General features: G+C 42.7%; 1 pseudogene; it reads right to left on the bottom strand.

Annotated features, from left to right (window-relative positions):
* Window positions 1-4348: 4348 nt before the first annotated feature.
* LOC133755263 (N-alpha-acetyltransferase 30-like) lies at window positions 4349-5421 on the bottom strand (annotated as a pseudogene).
* Window positions 5422-5794: the final 373 nt, after the last annotated feature.

Here is a 5794-nt window from a genome sequence, read left to right as displayed (position 1 = left end):
ATCAAATATTCTTTGATTTATGATGATGTTTCATCACAATAAACCCATTTTTTTAAATGCAAACACAACTTAGCCATATTTTATTTGACTACATGTTATTTAAACAGCTTGCACATTTCAAATCATTTTAAATTGATCCCTTTAAATTAATCCCATTAAATCTCTCTCTCCAAAAAGATACGGGACAAATTAGGCAGCAATATCCAGTCATCAAACAGCGTCCAATATTTTGAGATACATGTAATGTTTTATACTCAGCTCATACCTGACATCAATATAACTTATGGTGATGTTTTTACAAACCTGGAGGCCCTGCAACATCATAGCACTCATTTCAGTGGTGACATGGAGCACTGAAAGCAACTCTGTTGCACTATTCATATGATCTAATCTGTGATCCTGGGAAAGTGATGAACTCATGATTTTGAGACACCACAATAAATATACATGCCCAGTCTTATACATGTCAGCCAATATCATAACACAGGGCAAGGTAAGTTAAAATGTGACAAACCTCTTTACACAGGTTTGTTGAGTAAGTGTGGAATGTAATTTGGATAAGAAATAAAACCAATTTTTATCAGCCACTTTTTCTTTTTTACTGCTTCAAATTCAAAAGCTACTGTCTGGTTTCTGATCTGTGAACTTCTCTAAAGTAGTTTCATCCCAATGAAAGGGAATTATAATCAACCCACACATCAAAAATGGTATTATACTCGTTAGCCTCTTCAATACTAGCATATACAGCTTCATGGTAGCATGTATTAAACTGTCCAGCAGTACCAATGCCAAACCAGTGTCAGTGGATAGTACAGTCAGTCTTAAAAAGAGACAGCACACCATGAAAGAAAGTTGCAACAATTTTGCTCAGTTCTTGCTAAGTGAACCCCTCCATCAAATTATAATTGAATTGTATTTAAACTTATATAAGACAAATGAATTCCTTATATCAAAAATAATGTTTGATGCTGCCTCAAATTGGAGACTTAATTTTGGTTCTGAGTTATCATGCTAAAGCTGAAAATTTTAGTGTACTTAGCAATTTTTACATACCCATTAGAGATGTAAGGTACACATTAATGTATTCTATATAAACCAGTGGAACAATATGATAATCATTTGACTTTTTAGCACACTTAAAGTCATGTTAACCAATGCCAAAATATATCAGTTTTTTTTCAGAAACTCTGGAGGGAAAAGGTCAGTAGTTGAAAACCTGACAAAAGGGCCGGTGCCATGGCTCAACAGGCTAATCCTCCACCTTGCGGCACAAGCACACCGGGTTCAAGTCCCAGTTGGGGCACTGGATTCTGTCCCGCTTGCCCCTCTTCCAGGCCAGCTCTCTGCTATGGCCCTGGAGTGCAGTGGAGGATGGCCCAAGTCCTTGGGCCCTGCACCCCATGGGAGACCAGGAGAAGCACCTGGCTCCTGCCTTCGGATTGGTGCAGTGCACCGGCCACAGCGCACCAGCCGCAGCGGCCATTGGAGGGTGAACCAACGGCAAAGGAAGACCTTTCTCTCTGTCTCTCTCTCACTGTCCACTCTGCCTGTCAATAAAAAAAAAAACCTGACAAAAGACTGAAATGGTTGAACAGATAATATGCACGTATCTGCTTGACAACTGCCCCCATTAGTGAGTCAAGCCAATGTATGTTCATTAACAATCATTACCTATGAACCAGCAAGTCAAATACAGAGGGGTGGAATACTATTGGAAGACTAAGTATATTGCTTTAGTTTCCTTCATTTCAAAAATAACAACAAAAATATCCTAGGATTTGTATTCTTCTAAACACTGGAGACCAAATGAAGTTTGACCAAAAGCAAACCCAAAATGGCCAGCTGAAAAGCTGAGCACTGCGTGGTCACCATATTTCTCATAACCAATATGCTGCCCATTAAACTTTCAAGAACAACATAAAATGCAAAGAAAAAAGTTTTCTTTAAGGAATTTTAAATGATCCTGCCAGCAGGAAGTTTTTATTTTCAAATAGAAACTGTGTATCTTTATTTGTAAAATTATTTGACCATGTTCACCTTTTCAAAATACTATACTGAGCAAAGAGAAGCTTTCCTTAAAAAAAAAAAAAAGCAACAAATTTTCCTGAAAAGGGGCTTTAATCAACTGTTAATGGAGGTAGGGTTTTTTAAAAAATACAGTAACTGTAGCCATAAAATGAAATTCAAACCAAGTCCTAAAGCAGAAGTAAAGCATATTCAAGTGAAAACAATAACATAAATTCCTACAAAACATTTTTCACAGAGAATCTTTTTTTCTTGTGGGTAGCTAGGTTTTCCAGTAAAATAAGTTATCCAATCACAGGTTTACTGACCCAACTGAAGACAACTGATCTTTTTTTTTTTTTTTGACAGGCAGAGTGGATACTGAGAGAGAGAGAGAGACAGAGAGAAAGGTCTTCCTTTTTGCCATTGGTTCACCCTCCAATGGCCACTGCGGCTGGCACATCTTGCTGATCCAAAGCCAGGAGCCAGGTGCTTCATCTGGTCTCCCATGCGGGTGCAGGGCCCAAGGACTTGGGCCATCCTCCACTGCACTCCAGGGCCATAGCAGAGAGCTGGTCTGGAAGAGAGGCAACCAGGATAGAATCCAGTGCCCCGACTGGGATTAGAACCCAGTGTGCTTGTGCCGCAAGGTGGAGGATTAGCCTGTTAAGCCACAGCGCCGGCCGACAACTGATCTTAAAACTTGCTACACTGCACTGATTATCCAACACATGTAATTAATAAACATGGTGGCTGTTAAGAAAATTGATACAACTCATTCCAAAAAAAAAAAAAAAGATTTTCATTTTCACCTTTTGTTTTTCTGGAGCAATAAAGCAAAGCTCCTAGAAGAATCTGCTCATTTAAGTGAAAAGAAAATAAAAGCAGCTTAAAGTTAATACAATGCATCCTGAAATTTATTCCCAAGATCAAGAACCAAAGTGAAGCATTTTAAGAAATAGAAGCACCGTGAATCCAAATCAAGTGGGAAAAAAAGTCCAGCTACATCATAAAAGCTGTTCTTCACAGATTAGCAATGATTTTGATTAGATAAAATCAAGCCAATTTACATTAATTTTCTATTGTGTTCCAAAAATTCCCTCACTCTCAAAAAAAAAAAAAGTGCATCCAAAACCCAGTAATTCCCAACTCCATCAACTTTTGTCATCCCCTTGAGGCATTCCTCAAAGGTTTTCCAAGTAGTTCAACTTCTTAGTGTAATGAAAGAAGGGGCGTCTAAGGTAAACCACTCTGTCACTCACCTGGAAAAAGTATCCAAATTATAAAAATTTAGAATGTAAATAAAAACAAAAATTTGCTTGTAAAGGCCTGAAGGAAAAGGACAGCATGCATTCAAAATCTAGGGTGAGGCCTGCACCTTGGCTCAATAGGCTAATCCTTCACCTTGCGGTGCAGGCACACAGGGTTCTAGCCCTGGTTGGGGCACTGGATTCTGTCCCAGTTGCCCCTCTTCCAGGCCAGCTCTCTGCTATGGCCAGGGAATGCAGTGGAGGATGGCCAAGTCCTTGGGCCCTGTACCCCATGGGAGACCAGGAGAAGCAGCTGGCTCCTGCCTTTGGATCAGCACAGTGCGCTGGCCACAGTGCACCAGCCGTGGCAGCCATTGGAGGGTGAACCATCGGCAAAGGAAGACCTTTCTCTCTGTCTCTCTCTCACTGTCCACTCTGCCTGTTAAAAAAAAAGAAAGAAAGAAAAAAAAAGAAAAAAAAGCTAAGATGAAGACAAACATTTTTTATCTACACAGGCACTGGCAGACACAACTTAATTGTTAACTTCACTCATAAGACATACCCCATTCTACATTTTCTCATTCACTAATCAATGAGGTACCAATATTCAAGACTGGGAAATTTAATATTGAAAAATAATAATAAAACCTAAAATTGAAGCTGTTCTCTCACCCCCTTCAGAAATCTATGGTAGGTTTTGTGTGAAATGTTAACATACTTAGAGACTTTTACAATCTATAGTGGCTTTTTCAAGAACAAAAACCATGTTCCATTTACTGGTTCTGTAATATAGTGATCACTATGTAAATAACAGTTGTCAGCAGACTTTGCAAATGAACAAACAAATCTTGGCTATCAACTGACACATCTTCGTGGTACCAAAAGACTCCTGAAGTTTAAAACAATCTCTTTTCATGCAGAACAAATGCTCCAGGCCAAAGTGCAACAAATATTGTGCAACACTCAATGAGACACGGACAGAGAAGAGCTCCATGGAAATTATGAAATCCACCTGCAAAGCAGTTCTGTACAAAGTTCATTGCATGCAAAGGTCTACTCTGCCCGGTTAGCCCTTCCTCCTTGATGTCAGTTTCTCAATGCAGCCACAGTTTAAGTCGCAGTGCATCAACTCCATTTAATTGTATCCGAACAGCCTCTTATCTGGAACAAAACCGATTTTCATAAAGTTTCAAAGCAGACTTATTTGTTATTTCTGTTTCCAAAACAACCTCATCAATCTCCTTCAACCATGGCATAAATAGCTTTCTTAACCAAGTTAATACCCATGCCATTCCTCCTGTATTTGGAATCCATGGATAACATGGCTATATTACTTCTGTGGAACATCTTTTTGTGCAGATCCAACTTGCAAACGATGACACCTACACACTCCTCTCCTACCATGGCCAAAAAGCACAGCGGTGGCCAGTTGTGGATAAAATATCTGTAAGTATAAATGGAGTAGGGTTCGGACAGATCTTTGGTGCTCAGTCGCATCACATCGGGCATCTGGAGCTTGGATTCCTATCCAATCTATCCTATTCTATCGTCGGATCCTCCCCTGACTCAACCTCCCTGCCAGAGGGGCTTTGTAAACTGCAGCCCGAGGTCAGGGATGAAGATTGCCGCACCTGCTCCTTCTGTTCCTCCTCCTCCTCCTCGCCCTTGTCCAGTCCATTGCCGGCTGCTGCGGGATCGCTCGCTGCTGCTGCTGCCTCCTTGGCCGGGCTGGGGGGGCACAGTTCTTGCATTCCTGGAGTGGGAGCGAGGGGGTCTCTCGCTTGAGGGTACCCAGCTCCTTTTGTTGCAGTCTCTCTGGAGCTCCTACCAGGGTGGCCTGTGCACCCTGGACCTTGCTCTTGAGCGAGGTGGCCGCCCTGAGGGGTCACAGTTGGGGCTGATCAATCCATGGAGCTGCTACTGCGCAGGTTGCTGAGGGGTGGAGGCACGGATGCCCCTTTGCCGCCTGCCGGGCTGCTGCTGCTGCTTTCGTGCTCCTCCTTGGCTTCCTCCTCCTAGCTACAGCAGGTGAATTTGGCCCCCACCAGGAAGGGGCAGTAAGGCTGGGCTGGAGGTGGGAGGAGGCTGCTAAACCCATACGGGACCTCGCCCTCCCCGCAGTGGTCCCGCTGATGCCGCCTCCCTCACCACCAAGGCTCTCAATCATGAATCCATTTTCAATTGAAAATGCTGTTAGTCCGGGCCTGCGCCATGGCTCACTTGGTTAATCCTCCACCTGCAGTGCTGGCATCCCATATGGGTGCTGGGTTCTAGTACCGGTTGCCCCTCTTCCAGTCCAGCTCTCTGCTGTGACCCAGAAGTGCAGTGGAGGAGGGCCCAAGTCCTTGGGTCCTGCACCCGCATGGGAGACCAGGAGAAACACTTGGCTCCTGGCTTCAGATTGGCCCAGTGCTGGCCATGACCGCCATTTGGGGGATGAACCAACGGAAGAAAGACCTTTCTCTCTGTCTCTCTCACTAACTCTGTAAAATAAATAGAAAAAAAAAGAAATAAAATGCTGTTAGTCAAAAATTCTTTGA

The sequence above is a fragment of the Lepus europaeus genome, unplaced genomic scaffold, assembly GCF_033115175.1.
Source record: "Lepus europaeus isolate LE1 unplaced genomic scaffold, mLepTim1.pri SCAFFOLD_3_1, whole genome shotgun sequence".
Taxonomy (NCBI): domain Eukaryota; kingdom Metazoa; phylum Chordata; class Mammalia; order Lagomorpha; family Leporidae; genus Lepus; species Lepus europaeus.
The sequence above is the reverse complement of the archived record's forward strand: the minus strand, read 5'-3'. Positions and strand labels throughout refer to the sequence as shown.